The sequence below is a fragment of the Castor canadensis genome, chromosome 12 (assembly GCF_047511655.1).
Source record: "Castor canadensis chromosome 12, mCasCan1.hap1v2, whole genome shotgun sequence".
NCBI classification, from domain to species: domain Eukaryota; kingdom Metazoa; phylum Chordata; class Mammalia; order Rodentia; family Castoridae; genus Castor; species Castor canadensis.
This window is the reverse complement of record NC_133397.1, coordinates 33,860,070-33,885,239: the sequence shown is the minus strand read 5'-3', so window position 1 is coordinate 33,885,239 and position 25,170 is coordinate 33,860,070. Positions and strand designations below refer to the sequence as shown.

The following is a 25,170-nucleotide window of genomic DNA, read 5'->3' as shown; positions in this document are numbered from 1 at the left end:
CTGTACCCTGTCCCCTCAGCCACTGACTCAAGTGAAACTGAATACAGCCAGCAACCCAGCACATGCTCAATTCAAACACATGGTGGTAGTGGTAGTTTCCTGTCCAAGGGAAATACTGTGTTACAAAGACAAGCTCGACAATCACTGCTGGTTACTCTTGTTCTGGTTATCACATACTGACCTCAGAGACATCAGTACAGTCACAACAGAAGCTGTCTTATATTACATGGATCTAAAGGTGTTGTTGATACACACCTGAACTTAACATCTGAATCCAGGAAGGCATCCAAAGAGTCAGTGTGAAAAGCAAACCTTAGCTTCCTTCCCTCTTAGTGTAAATATCAATGAATAAATTTTTCTGGTGTAAGGTTATGCCTTTGTGCTCCCAAATATTGGGAGTAACTTGGGAATGTATTCTTTTTTTCTGCATTTACTACATGTGTATAAGAAGCGGCACGTGAGAGTGTAAACCACAATATTAGCTTGGTAATCAACTGTGTAACTTACAGCAACAAACTCAACCACTTGGAATGTGTATTTCCTTATTTGTAAAACAGGTGGTCACCAATTTCACAGAATTCTCATGGGGATAAATAAGATAATATATACAAAACATCCTAACACAGTGCCCAGCCCATAGTTGATTCTTCATAAAGGTTGGTGTCATTCAATTCTCCTCTGCCCTCCTTATGGCCTAGAGACTGCAACACTTCTTGTAATGTCATTCTCTGCTCCACCATTTATGAGAAAATAGGTGGCAATCATTGTCTTTTAACTCCCAACTTCTCTCATAGTAAAATACATGTTGTAAAACTTACTACCTTAGTTCTTCTTATTGTATATATTTAAGGTGTATGGCTTGATGTTTTGGCATACATACACATTGTGAAATAATAATCACAATCAAGCCAGTTAGCATCCATCACCTCACATAGTTCTCTCTCGTGAGAGTGTGTGGTGTATGTGTGGGTGGGGGGGGGGTAAGAACGCTTAGCATCAACTGTTTAACAAATTCCAAGTATGCAAAATAGTATTGTTATATGCAATCAGTATGGTGTAAATTAAGTCTACAAAGCCTGTTCATCTTGTATAGATGAAACCTTGTGCCCTTAGCCCACATCCTTCTCCCCATTCCCCCTGCTCCCAACTCCTGGTAACCACCATTCTACTTTCTTTTTCTAGGAGGCTGTTTTGGAGTTCACATACACGTGACCCCATGCAGCACTGTACTGTGTTTCTATGACTGTCTTATTTCACTCAGTATAATATGTACTTATGTTGTTGCAAATGACAGGATTTCCTTCTTTTTTAAGGCTGAATAAGAGCACATTATATGTCTATATCACATTTTCTTTATCCATTCATCGGTAAGTGAACATTTAGATTGCTTCCATCTCTTAGCTATTGAGAATAATGCTACAAAGAACATAAAAATGCAAAGTATCTCTTCAACATCCTGAATTCTTATAAATACCCAGAAGCAGGATTGCTGGGTCATATGGTAGCTGTATTCTTAATTTTTCAAGGAACCTATGTATTATTTTTCATAGTGGCCATCCCAATTTACATTCCCACCAAGAGTGTATAAGGTTTCCCTTTTCTCTACACTCTTGCTAACACTTATCTTTTCTTTTTAAGAATAGCCACCCTAACAGGTATGAAATGATAGCTCATTATGGTTTTGTTTGTATTTTCCTGAAGATTGATGAGTCGTATTGATCACTTTTTCATATACATGTTTGCCATTCATATTGTCTTCTTGTTGGTTTTTGTTTGCTTGTTTGTTATTGCGTATGTGAGTTCCTTAAGCATTTTGGATGTTAACCCCTTAAGCCTTAAGATGTATGGTTTGCAAACATTTTCTCCCATCCCATAAGTTGCCTTTTCCTTTTGTTGATTGTTTCTGCTATTGGCAGAAGCTTTTTAGTGGGACTAATCTTACTCTTTTTATTTTTGCTTTTGGTTCCTATGCTTTTGGTGTCATTAATAACAAAAAAAAAATAATTGCCAAGACCAATATCAAGAACTTTTTTTTCTTCTAGCATTTTGCATTTAGGATCTTTAACCTATTTTGAGTTATTTTTTGAGTATGGTATGGTTAAGTCTTTAACCTATTTTGAGTTATTTTTTGAGTATGGTAAAGGTATTAAATCTCATTCTTTTGATATAAATTTCCAATTTTCCCAAACCATTTGTTGAAGAAACTATCTTTTTTATTGTATATTCTTGGTTCTTTTGTCAATCTTGTCAAAGAAAGATTAGTTGCCCACATATATGTAGACTTCTGTCTGGCTCTCTATTCTGTTCCATTGATCTGTGTGTCTGTTTTTATGCCAGAACCACACTTTTTGGTTACCATAGCTTTGTAATTCATTTGAAATCAGGAAGTGTGACGCATCCATCTTTGTTCATCTTTCTCAAGACTGTATTGGCTATTCATGCTTTTTTTTTAATGTTTCCATATGAATTTTATAATTTTTTCCATTTCTGTGAAAATGTCAGTAGGAACTTTTGGGGTTGGAATTTGGGATTGCATTTAATCCATAGATTATTTTAGGTGGTATGGACATTTTAATAATATTAATTCTTCCAATACATGAATGTGGGATGTCTTTTTATTTATTTGTGTCTTCTTCAATTATTTCATCAAAATTTTATAGTTTTCTGCATACAGGTCTTTGACCACCTTGGTTAAACTCATTCTTAAGTGCTTTATTCTTTTTTAAAGCTATTGTAATGGGATTTTTTTCCCTTATTTTCTGTTTTAGATGGTTCATCATTAGTTTATAGAAATGCAATTGATTTTTGTATGTTGATTTTGTATCCTCACACTTGTTTGATAAATTTTTCTATTTTCCTCCTGCTATTGATCTCTAGTTTCATGCCATTGTGGTCAGAAGAGAAACCTGATATGATTTCAATCTTCTTAAATTTGTGAAGACTTGCTTTGTGGCCTAACGTATAATCTATCCTGGAGAATATTCACTATGCACATTGGGCTGTACAATGTTGAAAGTAGAATATTCAAGTCCCCTACCATCCATTACTGTATTACTGTCTATTTCTTTCTTTAGTTCTGTTAATATTTGCTTTATATATCTAGGCACTCCAATACTGAATGCATACACACACTCACACACACACATATATGATTGTTATACCCTCTTGATGGGCTGACTCCTCTATTGTCATTTAGTAAACTTCTTTGTCTCTTGTGACAGTTTTTGACTTAAAGACTATTTTGTATGATATTAGTCACCTTTGCTCACTTTGGATTGCCATTTGCATGGAATGTCTTTTTCCAGCCTTCATCCCATGTATGTCCTTAAAGCCAAAGTGAGTCTCCCATTGGGAACATATAGTGTGCCCTTGTCTTCTGACTGTCTTGTAGTTCCGTTGTCTTTTTCTTTCTTTCTATCTTCCTTTGTGATTTGATGATTTTCTGTGGTGTTGTATTTTGATTGCTTTTCTTTTTATCTTTTGTGTATCTACTACAGGTTTTTTGGGTTTTTTTTTTAATTACTATGAGGCTTACATAAAACATCATACAGTTAAAGCAGATTTTTTTTTTTTAATTCAAGGCCTCACACTGGGTAGGCAGGCAACTACCACTTGAGCCATGCCCCAAACCCTTTTCACTTTTATTTATCTTGGGGATAGGGCCTTGCATTTATGTCTGAGCCTGCCTGGACTGTGACCTCTCATCTGTTTCCCATGTAGCTGGGATGATAGGTGTGCATCACAACCACCAGCTTTTATTGGTTGAGATGGGGTCTCGCCACTAACATTTTGCCTGGGCTGACTTCAAACTGTGATCCTTCCAATCTCTGCTCCCTAAGTAGCTGGGATTATAGATGCGAGCCATAGTGCTTGTCTTAGACTATTGTAAGTAGATAAAAACTTAACTTCGATTGTATGCAAAAACTTCTACTTCTCCCTTTCACATACATTTTATGTTTTGATATTATGATTTAGTCCCTTTTTATAATATATACATTAGGAGGAACAGAGAGAGCAAGATCTCCTACTTGCTTCATGATGAGTTACAAACTCTGATGACTTCAGCAATTTCGAAAATACTCAGAAAGGAGCAACTTACTAGAGAAAGGCTACACATTTTAGAACGGGTTGGCAGTGTTCCAAGGAAAATTATCCTAAAAACAATACACAGCTGGTCCTTTACAGGCGTCATGATAGAGTTCTTCTAACTGAGCTACACTTTCTGAAGTTTTTTCCTTTCTGAAATGAACATGGAATCAAGTTGAATTAACTAATTACTACTGTATATGGAGATTAAGAATGCAACATTTAGTACAGCTAATTTATGAAAATACAGACAAGGGCAATAACTCTGTTCACACTGTGAAAAAAAAATTAAACACATTTGCTACCATGAACGATGTTTTTGTGTTCCCTTCACCAGATGGGCTACTGGATTTATGACAAAATGTGTCAAAGATACATATCAAGATAAATGGAAACTAGGAGCCCTTTCAAAACTGGTCTCCAGGATCTAAAGAGTCTACCAAAGCCTGATAAGGGCGTGCAAAAGGGCAGGATGTAGACAGGATGGTCAGTAAGTCCAGGAGCACGGTTGGAGAGAAGGAATGCTTCTTCAGGTACTGCCGCTAGAGCACAGTGGAATAACTATGGTGGACAGCAATTAATTGAGCATTTCAAAATAACAATTACAGGTGATTTTGAAGGCTCCTAACACAAAGAGTTGATGATGCCGGGGGTGAAAGATGTGCCCATTACCCTGAGCTGATCATTACACATTGTGTGCAAGTACTGAAATGTCAAGTTATGTCCTACTTGACATATGTATAATTACTATGTGACCATTAAAAATAATTTTTTTAAAAAAGAGAATCTATTTTATAGATGACTTTACAGTTGATAAAGCTGTCCTCATGGGCATTTATGGATGATTGAAATCAATTTTAAAAAACATAAATTGATTTTAAACAAGATTTTCAATTTTTTCTTAGCAATGATAAAGCAAAACTGAGAAGTCTGAATTTCCTTTCCTTTTACTTCTTCAGCCTGCCCTCCATAGTTAGCTGGCTTGGTAGGTGCCAGAAAACAAAAAGAAAAGATGCAATAAAGTCTACAAGTTGGTTGCATTATCAAGGGTACACTCTAATACTCATTGCCCACCTTCCAATCACAAGAGCCTGGAAAAGCCAAATCCTAAAGCTATTAGTGGCAGCCTCAGGAAGTGACAATCAAGGAAGGGCCTTCCTCCTTTGGCAGCCTTTATAGCTATTTCCCTTGTGCTCCGCTTACTCCATCAGCTCTACAGAAATCTCTAAATCACTCCATCAGTCTGTGGGCAGATATCACACTTCTGAGACCACCGGAATTGCTGTAGTCTAGTTATAGGAAAATGATAATCATGTTTTTATTTATTATCTAGAATGCTATGCTTTGTTCAAAGTGCCTCCTCACCATAACTGTTTGTTACATAAGGTATTTTTCCTCTTTCACGATAAGAACAAGGCACAGGCCACTTAAGAGTCCTGTCCAAGGCCACATAAGTAAACAGTGATGATAATAATGTACTAATGCCAGCCCCAGGCTGAGAGCCTTGCTCATTTCCTTCATGCAGCGGAGGAAACTGAGGCTCAGAGAATAATTTGCCTAAAGACTCATGCTAAAATTGCTTCTCAGTCTTTTGGCTAAGATCAAGTGAAGACTCACTCTAAGGGTTAACAGAGCTGAGACAGAATTTGCATGGACCTCCAAAACCACTTCTGAGAGATCTAACCAACCTCTGCAGATAAGAATCACTATGACTACATCTAATGATGCCTAATGAATCCTTTTAAATGGTCAAGGACAGAGCAGACAGGCCCACACTGACATGTGGCTTTGCGTTTATCATCGTATCAATCTCTATGTTCCTATCGCCTTTGCTCTTGTTCTGATACATGGAAGCTGCTCTCTACACTGAAGTCAGAACGGAGGCTCAAGGAAATCACTGTCCAAAGATATCCTTCCCTGGTGCGGAGCAGGTTTTCAAGTACCTAGATACCTGCTTAGGGCTGAGGAAAAACAAATGTATGACTTTTGTGTGTCAGAAGTGAGTGAAGGGAAGAAGGGAGGCCAGGGAAAGGAATCCCAGAGCCTGGAACACACATGAGTCCATCAGGGGTGGAGGTTTGGTTTAAACCCTAATGTCGTGATGGGAAAAGAAAACCTCAGGACCTGACCAAGGCCTGTAACTGACTTCTCCAGACGGGGATCTCTGTACACATGGAGAAGGGGGCCAATCCCCCAGAGCACACTTCATAAACTGAATTCTCCGTTCTTCCTCCTTCCCACCCACATAGTTCAAACAGGCCAAATAGCCAGCAAGTGTTTGAGCTTGAAAAACAAATGGATTTTTGCTCCAAGTCCAATGACAGCATGAAGAAGAACAATAATTCTTTCTGTTTACCACCTGTCCTTATCACATCTAGACCTAGCAAAGACATACAGACTGCCTAATCGAGGACAAAGAGAGGAAAAGATAACTTGCAAATTGTCCAGACCTGTACCCTACCCTTCTCATTGCATCCCATAACACACACACACACCCCCCACCTTTCAGCCAACAGCTCATCCAAGAGTGCCCACACAATGTCTCCAGCTTTAATACTACATCCAACAACATGATGACGTAGTCAATCAGGCAGGGAGAGTGCCACTAGACATCTTGCTAAGGATCCCTTAAATTAGCTGTTTGAGAATTCAGTGCTGAGAACCAGGATCACAGAAATCAAAGGTTAGCACCCAGCCCCCACCCACCCGTCACTCAGCAGCGCTGCCCCTCTCCTCCCCCTTCCCCAGCCCAGGCCGGCAGCCCCATCCACTTGGCACCCTGCCCCCCCCGCCCCCCACCCTGCGCTGTGCTCAGTTGGCCCCTCAGCAGACAGAGCCAGCGGCTGCCCAGAGCTGCAGTGCATCAGCATTCCTATCACTCCCCTCAACCCACGGGGACACTTTCCAGCTGCCTTGTGCTTAAGCGTCACCCTCGGCACCATCAGCCTGAGCCTGTGCATAATTGACAGGGGATATGTTGATAAGGAATGGGACCGCTCCAAGTTTCTGAAGGATAAGTAGGTAATTAAAAGAAAAACCTAATTTAAGAAAATTCTGAAGACTTTTTTTTTAAATCTCTCAGGCAACATCCTTTATGGATTATTCTTTTTTACCAGAAGACTTCTGTTTTGAGTCTGTTTGTTTTTCAAAGCCTGGGGCTAGATAGCCAATATTCTAGGGCATCCCACAGTCTTCATGCCTCCCAGGGGGCAGTTCAAGAGCCCAACCCTGACAGTGAAGAGCCTACCTCTTCTTCCCTGCAAGTCTCAGAAGTATCTGAGTTTTCCAAAGTCTGAGCACCTGGTGACTTCCGCCTCAGGGCTTAGCACAGTGCTCTCTAAGGACCCAGGCACCCTGGGCAACAGCTGTCCACACAGATATAGAGCCTTCAAAAGGTGTCAAAGAGCACCACACATCACGAGGACATGGTCTGTGAGCATGAGATAAGCTTCCCCTGCTTCTGGCTGTACCACTTCTCTACCTGGCTGGTTTAAGGCCCACAGTGAGCCACACAGATGTGAACACGTGTGCCTTAGACAGACACACCAACACAGGTTCTATGAACTGCACGCCAGGGCGTGTGTCACTTCCTAAGACACAGCCTGGACATTCTGCATCACCTCCCTCTCCTGGAGGTTGGCTTAACATTGGGTTATGGTCACACTACCCAATGTTCTATGACCTTCAGCAAACCAAATCTCTGATTCTTTTTAAAATTATTATATTATTGTTGTACTGGGGGTACACTGTGACATTTACAAAAGTGCTTACAATATATCTTAGTTGAATTCACCTCCCCCATCATTCTCCTTTATCTGGTTCTTAGTTGTGAAACAGGGCTGGTAGCTGATTTCATTGGATATTCAAAGGGTTAGAAGAGTTCAGGTGCTTCTTATGGATGACCCTTTAACCAACTTTCCTGCCTTACCCCACTTGATCACTTCTAACTTAACTAGTCTTATGTAGCTCAAGTGGTTGAAGAGCTCATCTAACCTCAGCTACTGGACTCTGTGATTTTCCTCCCATCCAATCTCACCTTGCATTAAATGAAAACAAACACAAGCCCTCCCTCCTGGAGCTTAGGCTGTAGTGAAGGACATAGTCATTCTTGAAACAGTAACACAACCAGATATAAATTTTCAGCTGTGACATAAAGGAGAAGCACACACAGTGAAATCATAGAACAGGGTTTCTGAGCCACAAGGGAAAGGGGAAAAGGCTGAGGTCCCAAGGATGGGAAGGATTACCCATGTGCAGCAGAAAAAAGAATGCACAGGGGCTTTGTGGTAGGAAAACAGTTCGCTCCTGAACAGGAAGGGCTGCAGGCTTAGGGTGCAGAGAATAAGGGGGTGTTGGGGAAGGTGTTGCTGGAAGGGAAAGTGGGGTCTACACTGTGGCAGATCTGAAATCTAGGTTGAGACTTGGACTCTACCATCAGCCTTGATGAAAGTGGCTCCACATTGTAAACTAGTAGAAGGAATGATCAGAATTGAATTTTTTAACAAGCAACAAACAAACAACAACAAAATTTCACTCCAGTCCAGCGTGGAGAACAGATTGGCAAAGACCAGCAATAATTTAAGTGATGGAGACACAAACAGACATTAAAACACTGCCAGGAGAAATGGTTCCTGGTGAGGGGAGGTGGGGGAAGCCCTCCTGAGCACAGCAGCCAGGTTCAGAGTATCCTTGGGGGGAAAAGGAATAGGTGTTCCACATAGTGGAACAGCCAAAGCCAAGAGCAGAAGTAAGGAGTGTTTATAGGAACTGATGAGAGGTTTGGTATTTCTGGTACAAATAGTGTGAGAAATAGGAGCTGAAAGGAAAGGTTGACAGAAGCCAGACGAGAAAATCTCCTACCCTACTCTAGCAGGTCTTGTCCACTAAGTTATCAGGAGCCACAGGGTTTGAGCAGTGGGTGATATGATCTATCATATCATATTATTATTTTAGATATTATTTTAGATAGACGATTCAGTCAGTTGGGTAAATAAGGGATATGAGGAGATATGGGAACCAGAAAGATTAGTTAACTAGATAGCTACACATCCATACACTAAAATACCATGAAGATATAAAAAATGATTAAATGTGGAACATTCTTGTGGCTTAATGCTGGATCTGAAGTGATATATTTGACATTTTCTCAAAATGCATATATATATATATATATGTGCATGAAGACTGAATGAAAACAAATCTTCTAACAGGTTGATATAACTAAGTTAGGGGTTATAATGATTTTTATTTCCTTCATTCTGGTTTACTGCAATTTCTACAATGATTATATATATTTACAAAAGTTCATAACCAGAAAAAAATATAAACACATGAAGTCAGCATGAATGATCCTATCAAGCTGATAGCAACAATTTATATTCCAATAGCACCTGAATCTTTAGTGACCCTAAGTCTTAAGCCACAAGATAAATGCCATTCTCTCCATGCTCACAGAGAGGGAAATGAAAAACAGGGAAGCAAAATGATTCATTTAACATGACACAAAGGGCTGGAGGCAGACACAGGTAGGAATTAGGTAGATGCATGTGCTCTTCAGCTTCTTTCTGCTGCGAAATTATTTGAACAGAATGGATCATGCACAATCCAATAATTAAGATAGCCAGAATAATCAGAAACAGCCCAATAGACTGCATGATTATCAGCCCATATCAATAAAGAAGAAGTCAATCCCAACCCTTAGATAAATAAGACAGGCTACAGTGCTAAGGCACTGTAATTCAGAATCCTGAGCTCAATTCAGATAGAGTTTTTCTAGTGAGGAGGAGGCATTGGAAGGGCAGAAAGCAGAAGCTGCCTTCACACTGTGCCCATGATTATCCACAGTGATTGGTTTAAAAGAAAGGAAAAAGCTAAAACAAGTGTACATAATTGTAGTGTGCTTAACTTCCATGCCAAAATGGGTGGTACACAGAGTCCTAGTTCTCTAATAACTTTCCCCCACACTCCTCCATCACCTTCATGAGCTACAGAAACACAACTCTAGATGAAGCTACAGCCACAAATAAAACTAGACTCTCCGGGCTCCAAGCTACCATCCTCCTCCCAGACAGGGAACGTGTGGTCCCAGCAAGTGCCAGATCTCACTGCAGGGCATGCTGCTTCTTTTCCAGTGGGCACTCAGAAAACACAGCAAAGACAACCCTGCATAAGACTGGCCCTACTTTTATTTATTTCTTTTTAAATGTCAGAAAAGCTTAGAGAACCCCGGTGATATTTTTAATATGGCTTCCAAAGCCTAAAATAGCCCTCTTGCTTTGTTGTTGGATGGGTGAGGTGAGACCATGGGGAGGGAAGATGGAGGAGGTAGGTGGCTTCCCAAAATTACCAGCCTTGCAGATTAAACAAGTGCAAATTAGTCAATGTCCACAGTTATTCTGAAATGGACATTACTGTGGTTGCAAGTGAATAAATAGCTTTTATTTGTAAATACCAGAACATGAGTAGCGAATTTAAATTTTCTTAATCTACTGAAAGTAGTCTAGAGAGTCAATAGGATAACAATGACTTCAAAGTTCTGCATCCACAGGTCCTAAGTTAACCTTCCCTGCTACCAATTTCCCTTTATCCACGTTATTTCAAGGAGGTGGTAATGGGCAAAGGAGGCTGTGAACATGACGATTGTGTGGGATGCTCTACAAATGAGACTGGTCGTGCCTGTCAATCATCCAGACACGCTCACAGACCGCCCCCATCTGCATAACCTCTTTATATTTCTGAGCCCTTTGGTAGTCCCTTGGCTGTATCATTCTTGTCCCACTCTCATTTTCATTTTCTCCTCTAGGAAGAATAGTCACAAACTCCACATCATTCTGTAAATCAGAAATGTCATGTATCTTGATACTATATTTATTAAAGATTATTTATTGTAATATAGAAAAATACCCCCAAAAGCCTCAGGCAGTGACAATAAAGTCCCAAAGTGGCTCATAAAATGTCACCTAGGACTACTTGTCCTAACTTCAGACCTACTATCAACTTGCGTCATCTCTGGCTGCTATTTCTTGCCCATTAGAAACAGCAAAGGGGAATACAAAAAGAGACAGCTAGAGGCAGACAACAGAAGCAAAAGAAAATGATACTTAGCAAAACACCAGCACACACACAAAAAATTGGAACAAGCACAATCATTTTTTAAAGGATAGTAGTCTGCGTCATGTAGTTTTAAGGCACATTCTTACACACCTCTACATCCCCTTGGGGCATGTAAGTATTACATCATAGCACACAAAGATAACCTTGAGTCATTAGCAGAAGTTAAATTTAGCGATTTCTGTTTCAAAAGACAGAAATACACATAAGGCACTGAATAAATTTATCCATCCAGTCAGATAGAAACAAGCTTTGACGTGCATAAAGGTAGGTTTTAGCTATTTGGAAAACTCACCCCTTATTTCCTGATGCTCTGAATAAGTCACAGAATGCAGTAGTTTGAAAATCTCTTAGAAAGTATGAAGTTCAACCCTTCATTTTAAAAATGAGAAACTGAGGCCTAGAGAGGGTTAAATGACTCACCAATGTCTCACAGGGCTCCGGAAGAACCAGGCCAAAAACACCCAGCTCCCAGAGTTCTCATCATCCCCACCATATAGAGTGTGCAAGCAGCAATTACTATAGCTCCAGCACTACTCACCCCAAACACATAGGATTAGTCAAAACACACATATCTCCTTTGTAAAAACTACTTTGCATTATGTGAAAGGAAGTGCCTGTGTAAACTTAAGGTGTCTTGTCTTGTATGCCATAAGCAGCACACTCCTTATTTTATGGCCTCTACAAAATAACTTCAGTTTCCTAATTCATAATCTCACACAGATTGTCTAAGACTCTTCCCTTTGTATTACTGTTTGTAAAGTGAAACAAGCAAACAAACACCCCAAAAGAATGAAAAAAAAATGCTAAGAAACATATTCCCAAACCAAGAGTCAAAATTAAGACCAGTTATATCCTGGCCCCTCACCTCTGTCTTCATCACCATTCAGTGCAGTTTTGATAACTAATTTTGAACAGGTTTGTTTTTCTCATCTTAGATATTCTTTGAAGTAAGTCTTCCAAATGACCAAAATGCTCACAAACAGGCCAAAGGCACAGCTCTCTCAATGAGAACCAGCCAGACCCGCTGCAGGTGCTGCAGGCCACCTCATGTCTACTTGGGGTAGAAAGATTGACGGGAAAAAACAAAACAGTCCTGACCAGGTACCATGCCTCAAGCTGCAACCCTAGTTATTCAGGAGGCAGAGATCAGAAGGATCAGGAGGATAGCTGTTTGAGGCCAGCCCAGGAAAAAGTCGTGAGACTCACCTCAACCAAGAGCTGAGCATGGTATCACACATGTCATCCCAGCTAATAGGGAAGCATAAATAGGAGAATGGCAGTCCATGCCAAGGAGTCCCTAGTTCAAAAATAACCAAAGCAGCCAAGTGCTGGTAGCTCACACCTGTAATCTTAGCTACTAGGGAGGCAGAGATCAGGAGGAACACAGTTTGAGGCCAGCTTGGGCAAATATTTTGAAAGACCCTATCTCAAAAATACTCAACACAAAAAAGGGCTGATGGAGTGGTTCAAGTGGTAGAATACCTGCCTAGCAAGTGCCAAGTCCTAAGTTCAAACCTCAACCCTGCAGGAAACCAGACATTATAGTCACTGTCATGTTGATTACAGCATGTCCCTTCATCTGCACAAAGGAAGAAACTTGGAATCAAGGAAAGTCATACCATGTTCAAGTTTTTTGAATAATACTTCCAGGGAAATTAACTATTATGTCTATTACAATATTAGGTAAGCTATCCAGAAATATCATTTGAAGAAAAAAAAAGCAAGAAACAAAAATGAACGATGAAGATTCACAATACGAATTAAAGTGATCAAACATAACTCCCAGGTAATTAACACAGTGGACTATTAAACTTAGAAAGCACATTTCTAAAACTTTTGAACAAAATGAGGTATAACTGTAGACTTCTTTTTGATTTCATACGGATTATATAAATTAGATACTCTCATGAGTGGAGAAGTAAAGCAAACTAGAAATTTTTCCTACAGTAATAAAATCAAAAATTTTTCAAAAGTTCTTCAAAGATGATTATAAAGCAAGGAAGGCAGAATTTAAATTATGCATATCATAATATGCAATTTTCTAAAGGGTAGTCTCCTTTTCTGCTCTCCATTATGAACTCAAATTCCATTTCCCAAAACCAGATATACCTTATTAATACCAATTCCCTATGAAATCATCTAAGAAGAAAAATAGTATGCAGTTGAGTCCTTCCAACCAAGGGGCAAACATTGCTCCCACCACGAAACAGAATTCCTGAAGTAATAGAGTAAAGTTTTATTTCTCCTTTAAAACTTTCAGGAAATGAAAAAGAAAATTAGTGATAGGAAAGCATGTCACATTCCAAAGAGTAGAGGAAAGCCGTGTGGGAGTGAACAACTTGAAAACAGGAAATGGCCCCTCAACTGAGCTGTCCTAACACTTCTAGAGAAAACCAAACTTTCCCCAGCCTGACACCTGACTGAGTTAATTAAGCTGCTGTTTTCCACATCCTATCATCACAGCAGTAAGTGCTGTGACAGACCCAACTGGTTACATTAATCCAACCTCTCTACTTATAAATGAGGAAATCAAGATCTGCAGAGGTGAGATGACTTGCCCAAGGTCACACAGCAATTAAGAGCAGAGTGAAGAAATGACCAGAGTCTCCTGACTCCCATCACCTCAATAAACTGCAGAATAAACTCGCTAGGGAAGATCACTTCTGAATGCCAGTCAAGCCCCTCATCTCTTGAAGAGCCACCTCTGAGTGAAGAGCCCAAAGAGCACTCTCATGCCCCACGTGATTCTCCAGGCTTTTCTTAGCACACAGGAACTCCCTGCTAACAATCTGACAGCAGCAAAATGGTTTAGTTAAGAGCTCAATGATGGGCAGTATCCAGAGTTCTGCAGCAATGCATCCCAGCTACTCTGCTTTCTGGTCAAGGGAAGGATGTCATTAGGCTTGCAATAATTTTATTGGAAAAACACTTAATAAGCCAAAACTGTACAATGGTATGCATAGAGTGAACTTACAAAATACTACCAGTGTACTGAATTCCTATGATCTGAAAACCACCCTACTTAGGCCCTAAGAAAGAACTGAGACAATGGAAGAGTTCCTGAAGGTAGGGACTTCATAGGGAGATAAGCAGCAAGACAAGAACAAATAATGCAACCCTTCAGTTAGGATTAAGAATGGTTTATGAGGAAAACCCTCAGAAGAAGCTTTCTGTTCATTTTATACTGATATTCTAAATAGTTGCAAAATAAAGGCAGACCACGAATGTTGGCTTTTTGGTTTTTTGTTGTTGTTGTAGTTTACATCTATTATTTCTTCTATTTTAAGGCCAAGTATTTTGTCTTTTTGAATTATTAGTGTCTTAGTCTTTGAAAACTGAGAATAATTCTCCCTTCTCTTTGTCCTTGAACAAAGGACAAAGGGCTCTGGAGTGGGTGAGAATAGATCAGAGATGACTGTCATCGCTGAATCAACCCAATACGGTGATTCTTTGTTAAAAAAAAAAAATTCCAATTCTATGAGATTTCCATGAACCAGATACTAAGCGAGAAAAATGAACAAGGAAATAAGATATAGTACAATGTAGAAATGACTAGAACAGAGGTTTGTATAAAGCACAATGGGGTCCTCATTAATACACTGGTCCCCCTTCATTCAAGGGGGGCATGAATGTGGTCAGTACTAAACCTTAGCCATACCATGTTTCTTCCCACACATGCTTAACTATGAAAAAAGTTTAATTTATCTACTGGATACTGTAAGAGTTTAGTAACAACAATAATAAAGTAAAGCAATTATAATACACTGTAATAAAATTTCCAGCATCATTACTCTTAGACTTTAGGATCATCATTAAATAAAATAAGGATCTCTTGAACAAAGCACCAAGACAGGCAGTCTTGGAAACAGAGGCTACTAAGTGACCAAAGGCAGGTGGCATATGACCAGTGTGGTTACCACTGGTGAAGGGGCAAAAGAGCATGAGATTTTACCCTATTGCTCAGAATTGTGTGCAATTTAAGTTTATGAATTATTTATTTCTAGAATGTTTCATTTCTTATTTTTGGACCACAGTTGATCATGGAAAGTAAAACTGTGAGTAAGAGTAGACCACTTTAAAGCAAGTAATTCTGCAGAAAATGAGGAAGGAGCTGAAGGTAGAGTCAAGAAAAGCTAGAGAGAAAATAATGGCAATAAGCTTCAAGGAAAAGTGGACACTGCTCAGACAGATAAGGAAAGATGGCATTTCAGACAAAAGAAACAGGATATGCAATCACACAGACGCATGAAAGGGTATGTGTACTGAGGGAACATCCAGTCGTCTAACATAGCCTGATCCTAGATTTCATGGAGAAAGAGTTGGGCATGTAACTAGAGGTAGCTGGAGCCTCGTGGTGACAGCTTTAATGTGACCTACTGAGAAATTTAGTCTTATAGCTGTGGACACAGAAATCATCAGAGATTTGGGAGTCTTTTGTTGTTTACCATTTTTAACCATTTTAATAATTATTGTTTTATTATTTTTTTGTGAGACTGGGGTTTAAACTCAGGGCTTTGCACTTGTAAAGGAGGCATTCTACCACTTGAGCCATGCCTCAGGTCCATTTTACTCTGGTTATTTTGGAGATGGGGTTTCTTGAACTATTTGCCCAGGCTGGCCTCGAACCATAATCCTCTTGATTTCAGCCTTCCAAGTAGCAGGATTACAGGCATGAGGCACCAGCCTCCAGCCATTTTAACCATTTTAAAGTATGCAATTTAGTGACATTTAGTACATCGTAAATCACTCCTAGATATTTCCAGAGCATTTTCATAAACCAAAAAGAAAATCCAATACCTATTAAGTAATTGCTCTCCATTTCCCCTCACTGTTTCTACATGTTTGCCTATACTGGATATTTCATGTAAACAGAATCACTCAATATGCAGCCTTTTGTGCCTGTCTTCTTTCACTGAGCATAGTGTTTTCAAGGTTCATGTTGTAGCATGTATCAGTATTTCATTCATTTGATGGCTTAATAATATTCCATTGGATGGATATACCATATTTTCTTTTTCCATTCAGTTGATGGACAGCTGGATTGTTTCCATCTTTTTGCTATTGTGAAGAGTGCTGCTGCTGTGATCAGATAGATAGATAGATAGGTTTTTGTTTGAGTATCTGTTTTCAGTTCATTTCTGTATATACCTATGAGTGGAACTACTTGATTATTTGGTAATTCTATGTATAATTTATTGGGGAACACATCAAAGGTTTTCAGTCCAATCAAAGACCTAAGACTGTGTTTTAGAAAGTTAAATGCACCTAACAGATGTTTAAGTAAATAATATCCTACCGGGATAATTCCCCACAGACCTATCAAACACTTGCCCTTTACTGCCTGCCTTCTTGGCCTTCTTATCTCCTTTCCTCTCTGTTCCCTTGTTTTTTTTTCTTTTTGAGCCTACAAGTTGGCATGGAATCTGGTGGTTCAAATATATGCCCACCCACATACCTTGTGGCTTTACACCATCTTCTGAGGCTTCTGTGCAAAATCCTGCTAGCTCAGCCCATCTGCAACAGTTCAGATTGTCTTGCTTCAAGATTCCTGCCCTGAAGAGGTGTCAAGATTTAATAAATAGGAGAGGCCCAGAGGTGCAGAGCAACTCCATCGAGAAACACAAAGTTCACTTGATAGGCCTGGCTTGAACATCTCTGCTGAGGTAACCAGAGTTCATCTCATACCCTTCCTCCATCCCCCTCATCCAAACACAGAAAGCTGAACAGCCACTTCCTCAGCTGGCCTTTTAAACTTGTCATTTCAAAAAGAAAATGATTCTTCACAAGAATTTCAGGGATTAGGAAACTGGCTTTTCTTTGAAGTAGAACTGTTTAGTTTCTCAGGTTTTCTGTATGTGCATTCTTTGGGTTTTTGTTTTGTTTTATTTTGTTTTGTTTTTTGGTGGCACTAGCATTTGAACTCTGGGCATTGCACTTTCAAAATAGGTGCTCTACCGATTGAGCCACACCTCCGGTCTGTTTTGCTCTGGTTATTTTGGAGATGGGAGTCTCTTGAACTATTTTCTGGGGCTAGCCTCAAACTGCAATCCTCTCGATCTCAGCCTGCCAAGTAGCTAGGATTATAGGCCAGCTCAATGTCTCAGTTTTTAAATTTGTGCTTCTATCAACACACCAGGACACAGAGAGTGCTGTGCTAATTTTCTTTCTCAAAGTTATTATAGTTATAGATGTACTAGGAAGTTGTAATGATGGTCACTCAGCACCAGTGAAGGGATAGGAATAAATATTGTCGTTGTTTTCCTCTAAGGGCTTGAGAAATTAAAAGAACGCAGACCATGGCTTGAACAGATTTTATAATGAACTGGCTTGAGAGGTGGGGCAGGGTGGGGCATGTTCACAATAATGATCTCCATGGGATACACTGAACTTCCATTTTGGGGAGCGTAGAGGGACCAAGGCTGTGTATCTGGGAATTGCATTAACACTGACCAAACCAATCAAATGTGTATTAAATTTTACCAACTGTGCCATCTGATCTTACAGCACACTGATATCCTCTAAAACAATTATGGACATTTTTACCGTCCATTTAAAAAGTGCAATTATAAATAAGCCTCCTTGGAAACAACTGTGCAGGCGCTGGGTCGCGAGGGATTAAGGAGACACAAAACACTCTTCAAAAAGAAAAGCACGGGGCTTTCAAGACAATTCCGTGTGTCCTCGGGGAAGGACCCAGAGAAAGCAGTAAAGCTGGAAAGGCCTCTGGGTTCTCTTCTCAGTCTTGTCCTGCTACAGAATGACCACACTAAGGTGGTCCTGCCATTTGAATGTCCCTGCTGTGGCAGGCTCTACCTTTGTGACAGAGCAGACACTCTTGCTCGGCTAACATTTTATTCAGATGCCACGCAGCCAAGAACTTCCTGAGAGGATTTGCCCCGCCCCAGCACCAGGGGTAAAATTTGATTGGTCTACAGAAATCACGGGCATTCCATTCCACATTCCACTTGCTAGGGATTGGTTTAGGGAATAGTCATGTGACATAATTGTAACCAATGAGAACTGTGGAGAGTCTGCTAAACCACTACTGCGAAATTACATTTATGGTAAAAATGGGAGGAGGGGGTATTGCCTCTCCTATTTCTTAGCCTTTTAACTGTTGCCATGTGAGAAAGTGACTCAGAGCTGCTGTGACCAAGAAGAGACAAGGCTCAAGGCAAAATTGCCTATTCGGACACTGATAAAGCTTCCAGCAGCGAATCTTAGTAATTAACTAGCCTGGGTGCAGGATTCCTCCAGACTTACTATGCAAGATAAGGCATTATCCTTATAGGTTAAGCTATTTTTAATTTGGGTATTCTGTTACTTGACACTAAAATATTCCTAACTAATAAACCTACCTACAGGAATGAGTAAATGTTTAGCAAGTACCTTATTAACTTCATTTTTAAAAACTACACCCACAACCCAAATTATAATGCTTCATACCTCATCAGAAATGCTGCTGTATCTGACCCTTCTAGAAATAAAGACAACTCCAAAGAGGTACATATTTGTGGGGATAACTGGATGGATGCTGGGAAATAGGTCTGTCATTTTAACCTGCACACAGAACTGGAAGAGTGCTAAAACAAGAACTGTGTGATACTTCAGAAATAAAAGCACACTCTAAAAAGAACCTGTGCCACAAATTTCCAAAATACAAAGCGCTCAATTTCCCCCATGGCATAATCAAAATATGACTACACAATAATGTGTGTGCATGGCTACGAGGACAGAGAACTACTCTATTTAATGCCTTTCAGACACATTCATTTCAATAACTGTCACATTTGGAGGGCATACACAACTGTGCCCTTTTATGGTTTCTCCTGTCATTTTCTTTTGAACTACCCAAATCAGGTATTTGGGGACCTGTTCAGAGGACTAATGGGTAATGAGTTATTTATACAGCTGCCAATTTTCTAAATCAGTGGTGGCACCTAGACCACCACTTAACTTTAAGGGACAAAAGCACCCACACCATCATCTCCATCCCTTATCCCCAGAAAGTGCACAGTCTGGATTAAGCCCTCCTCACTCCCCAGTTCTATGCAAAATCAAGGCGCTTTCCATTCCAAAGGGATATTTGAGATTATGCTAATAACAACATCCCTCTCACTCACAGGTTTTCTGATAATAAGCTTTCAAAGAGAAAGGAGGGAGTTAGAGGAATTGCATGTAATTGACAGGAGTTGGCAGCACAAGTGCAAATCACCCACTAAGAGCATCATAGTATAAAAATCAGGTGAGCATCACTGCTTGAAGTTCCTTTCAGCTCCATGAATCTTTGATTCTACCTGTGCTTCCCCATTTGCCTCCTACCAATTTGAGCTCCTTTCAAAGAGGAAAAGGTAACAAGTAAAAAAGGAAGGAAAAACAACATGACTTTGATGCTTCTTCAGCGGACATCTGAATGGATTTTACCTTTTACTGCTGAATAGTCAACACTTACCTTGTGTCTTTTGTTTGTTTCAAACACCTGAAGAAAAGAGTATTTTTCAGTACCATTCATGTTAGCAGTCACTGTTGCTTTTCCTGCCACTCTTATGTTCAGCCTATCTCTTAATTTTTCCAGTCCTTAGGAGTTTTAGTCTCCTTAGACCAATACTTCCATTGTCGGAACACCAAGCAAAGTTTCCCTGCAGTATGGTAGAGACTAAGGATTAAATCATCTGCAATAAATGATTCTGAATTAGCAGCAGGATAAAACACCTACTGAGCGCCAACTGTCAGTTGGCTCACTATTCCAGTTGGACATTAAAATTCTGCTACCCCCCCCCCACCCCACAGTTTATCTTCTACTATGTCAAATTTTGACTCTGATGAACTGTTCCATAATTTTTCAATCACATGACAAGTGATCAGTTTTGGTTTTTTCTCCAGGACTTCATTGACTAATGTCTGACAGGATGTTCAAACTTAAAATTCCATGAAAATTGGTAAACATTACTGTAAGCAGTATTCTAAATTGTGAAAGCCTTTACAAAGGCAGTAAAACTCAAACAGCCCACTCCCCCACCAACTCAGAGCCCGTCCTGCACTGGGTGTGGGAAGCTAAAGCTCAGTTCCCTTGGACCTAAAGGACTTACACATGTTTTCTAAGACCCTCTTCTTTTTTTTCCTAACACTAACAGTGGTTGCTGTTGAGTGAATGCAAATGCTTACATATCCCACACCAAATAAAAATGCCTTAAAATATAGACAAAAGAGGTCCAAGCTAAATAGAGCCTCCCACCTTGACCTCCCTACCCCTCTTGGTCTGCTATCACTCCAGACCTTACATACTCAAGTCAGAGCTTTTGCATGGCAGATGAATGTATCCCTGTTGGTTTGCAGTTGAGTGACCTACTATAATGAGACAATCATGCTTTCTAGAATTATCTACACAAACACAATTTCCCATGTCTAGAATTTCCAGAGTCTGTTCTCTATCTATTTGTATAGAGTCAGATAACTTGGAAAAACCAAAAGGGAGTACAGATCTTGTTGATTCTTAAGGGAAAAGATGCGTTGATTGATTTTTGTCTATTGACGAAATATTAAAAAGTCTGAGCACTGATGGACATTCAGCAAGTTATAGAAAATAACTTGCTGCAGTGTGTTCGCAGTTATCCAAGAAAAGGGAAAGTCAAATGTGGTTTATATTGTTCCCCCTTTTTTAATTGCTAATGCATTCCCTGATGGCTGTCCCTATGACATGATTGTTTGGTCTGCAATCAGCTTATCTGGCTGAGTTACAGGAAAGATGGAGTACAGCATGTAGCTTCCCGTTACTCTGCAGCAAACAAAGACTGTCAGCTTCCTCACTGCAGAAGCCAGCTCTCTCACGCTCCAAGATGTTCAGTTACATCCTTTTAGTTAGAACTTGCAATAAAACAGATTAATCACTGTAACCACTCTTAACAACAGGGAGACACTATGAGAGAGCAAAAGACTAAACTGTCATAAATTTTACCAGGTTTGGAAGATGAAGTCCATTGTCTATTTACAAATGCTTTTTATTTTGATTTTTAAAAATCTTTACAGCTATGTACAATCAATGATGTGGAGTGTTTGTGTTTGTTTTCTTTTTTTTTGAAAAGTTATTAGAAAAAACAAAAATTTTTAAATCTGAAGCAGACCCACATGGTTAAAATTATCTTATCTGAATTACCAAAACACTGAGCTAATGTTTTGCTTCAAAGGAGACATATTTGCTTTTTATTATCTGCCAATCCTCCAGTTGGTTTGTTTTCAACTTTTTCCTTCCATCCCACCAGTTGCTATTGTAAGGAGGTGAGCAGGAAGTGGCACAGACCAAATTTGATTGTTTGTATTCTTTGAACCAGCAAATCATACAAGAAAATAGAACACAAATGTTCACTCAAGTACAATTCAAAGAAAGACAGTGGAATTTCCCTTAAAGATAAGATGGACAGAAGAAAGGTGGGCTCAGAGATGAGGACACAGCCAATGTAAGGTCATGGTTTTCTTGCAGATGTCCCAGATGAACAACCTGATTATAATCTGATAATCTGTGATTACATAATCCTTGGTTATCATGTAATAAATTGGAGTGCAGGTAGACACAGAGACGAAGGACAGTCCACTTTTGGTGAGTGTTGGGAAAATCCTGTGACCTCCCTAAATCCTTTCAATGTTCCCCTGCTCAGGGTCTCACTCTTAGTAGTGACAGGGAGTCTTGGTGACTCCAGATGCTCCCCCAACAAAAGCTTATCTTGTGTAGCAATCAAGAGCACTTGCACTTATAAGAAGTCTGCCTGATGGGGTTTGAGACTCTTTTTTGAGCTTTGAAGAAGAAAAATCAGTAGCTAAAGAAAAAAATCACAGCAACTTGGATATAATTGGATGTGAACTTTCTATGACACAGCAAAATCTCTTCTATTTTTCCCCTTAAGGCCATTGCTAAATGTTATCTATAAGATATGGTGAATGAAAAATGTCATTGATTCTGGAAATTTTGATCACAAACCTCTTCAAGCACCATTCGCTTTTGCGTTTATAAATTACTTTAAAAAGATATTTCCTGTGTGCAGATGGCAAGAATGGAAACAAGCATTTTCTTTTGATGACAGAGTGGCAAGAATTTAATTTCTGTTCAAGATAACCTTCACGAGTGTCAGCAATAGAATGTGTTGAAACGGAATCTCACATTTGGGTATGCTCAGCCTCAACACACTGTGGGATAAGATGAAACTACAAATCTAGCCATTAAGAGTTGTGTAGTGTGAACTGGCAGTTGTTTAATCAAAAGGGCTCATTTAATATACTATGCCTAATGTCAGAACTGATGCAGAAATAAAATGTATCTTCTCTCCCCTGTGCAAGATCAATGTGTTTGGTATAACAGTGCACTGGGAGACCCACCATAAATTTCAGCCCTTATGGGAAAAATCCTCTTTCCTCTGCCAACTTGAGAGACTTGGTTCTGCTAACAAGCAGTGAGGGACGCAGTCTTTAAAGTGGGGTGTATATGTGCTGGGGATGACTTGCAATTCTTTAGAAGGTGGGATGTAAATAGTTCAACTTCTATTTATATCTTTTTATTACCATATCCCCTCAAAGTTTGCTTTTGTCTATGTTTTATATTGTCTATGTTAGTACAATCAATGCACATAATTTTAAAATAAATATAAATTATATTTAGGAGCATCATATATATGCACAGTCAAAAGAATTTCAGATACCACTTGTATTGAGAAGTAAAGAATGAAAAAGAAGTCTTAATTGCATCTCCAACTCCCCCAAAAGTAAGGAATCCTTTGGCCAGTTGCATCTTTTAGCCCAAGACAAGATCTGAGAACTATCTGTGAACTCGGTGGGTCAAGGAGAGAAAGAATGCTATCCCTTCAGCTTCCCTAGCCAGATCTGCTCTTGGGAGATAATTAATTCCCTCACAAATGATACTTTGGTCTACAAATGAGCTGAAGAAAAGCACCAATCTATTTCTGTGTCAAGTAGAACTTGGTAGGTCCCGTGCAGGCTATTAATTTTGTGAAGAATAAGCAACAGGGGAAGTAGATGAATCATTAGCACCGTGAAGAACAGGTCCAGTGAACTCCTACCAAAGCTCTTACTTTCCTTTTCATACAGAGAGCAAAATGACAAAGTATTTCTATCCCACTGTCTTTGATATGTCTGTTTATCTCATTAAAGGAAAAATGCTTTTAAAACCACAAAGACATATTTCTAGTTCAAGTCTCAAGCATTCAATCCCAAGTGATTTATATAAATTAACATTATGAATATAGAATTATAATCCTCACAGTTCTGGAATCCTATTATTTTTAATGTCATAAAAATAAAACACTACAACATAAATTTTCCTTTTGCTTATTGCAAGCAGCATATAGCATTAAAGTTTGATTTGCAGGCACAAAGCACATATATTTGAGAAGTAATTTGTTTTTAATGGAAATTTTTAATTAAAAAATAATTTAAGTTAAAGCTAGTAGAAGCTGGGTACCTGTGACTAATGCCTGTAATCCTAGCTATTCAGGAGGCAGAGATCAGGAGGATCATGGTTCAAAGCCAACCTGGGAAAATAGTTCTGCGAGAACCTATCTTGACAAAAACCCTTCACAAAAAAGGGCTGGTGGCGTGGCTCAAGGTGTAAACCCAGTACCACAAAAAAAAAAAAAAAAAAAAAAAGCTAGTAGAATACTTGAAATATCCAATATAATTTCAATGACCCTGATTCCTATTCAAAATTGATTTTCCCAAGCCTCTACATAATGTATTCACAGGTCCTACCATTATTTATTTATTAAAGTTGGGGCTCTCCACAACTGAAAGAAGCATCCCATAATTCTTCCAACTGAGTGTGCTTCCCTCTGCTCACCTATCTTTCTGTTCTGCCAGTAGTTGAAACAAATGTATTGCACTTTGAACAGCATGGCTAGGAGTCCCCCATAGGGTGTGGACCTCCATCACTTTGCACTGTATTTTCTGTCATTTTTTCCCCAGTGCCATCAGCCTTTTCAAAGTGCTTTCTGCTAGTCAGATAATCTTCAGAACTTACTAACAGTAGTTACTATATAATTCACTAGAAAATACAAACCTCTAAGAAGGCAGGGATGCTGATCCATTTTATTCACGATAGGTGTATTTTCTATGCCTAGAACAATACCTGACATTCCAGTATCTATTTGTTGAGTGGATAAATGGATAATGACTGAATGAAGAGCCTATCTTTAGGTCACTTCCTCTCATTTCCTGGGACCCTTATATAAACCATGACAAATCCACTTGCCTGCAAGCTTTCTGTGATTTTTATACATAAAGGCCTCTTTCAACCCTCCAACCTCCCCAGTGGCACATAGGAGTCTCAAGCCTTAAGCTGTAAGTCCACTGTTCAAGTTTCTACCACAAGGCTCCCTGACTAATCCAGATCTCTCTTATTGGGTGGAAAGTGACTTCATTTGCATTTTCTTTGAATTAGTCCTTTGACCAGCAAAGCTTGCTTAGGGTTAAAAGTTAGCTGGTGCTGCAGGAACAGCAAAAATGGAAGAATAATTTAGAGTCAAACACAAAAGAACCCCTACAAGTATAGTCAAACTCTTCCTAGTGTTATCTTGCATATAATAGGCTTTCAATGGGCATTTTACTGAATTGAAAACTACAAAAATGCAGTGTGAACAAAATATCTCTGAAACATTCGCTAAGGTTTCATGAGGTCCTGGTGAACAAGATAGTGCAGTGTGCACTGGCTGCTATTGTGCATACAGGGTCACACTGCTGGTGAATAGTTCTTTGTCAGCCTGGTAGAGCAAAGTAGGGATTTACTCTCATTTCTTAATGGTTTATCATAACTTTATCTCTAGTCTTGTTGAAGGTTCTGGTTGAAGATCCAACCTAAACCCTTCTCAGGTCTGAGCTAGATGCATAGACAGAGGGCAAAAGTCATAATTTGATGATTCTCGCCAACATTTCTTCCATTGAGACCAATGCTTTTCTGGTCATCTGACTTCT

At 39.4% G+C, this 25,170-nt stretch overlaps 1 protein-coding gene across 2 annotated transcripts in view; it reads right to left on the bottom strand.

Moving 5' to 3' along the window:
- Tmem178a (transmembrane protein 178A) overlaps positions 1–25,170 on the bottom strand; it is a 52,348-nt gene that overhangs the window by 23,584 nt on the left and 3,594 nt on the right. Inside the window, exon 1 of one of the 2 annotated variants that reach the window (XM_074049556.1) lies at positions 16,655–17,352. The exons of the other annotated variant lie outside the window; for it this stretch is intronic. The gene's annotated coding sequence lies outside the window, so the exon portion shown is untranslated. Of the gene's footprint in view, positions 1–16,654; positions 17,353–25,170 lie in introns of those variants that run through there. 2 annotated transcript variants of the gene reach the window in all.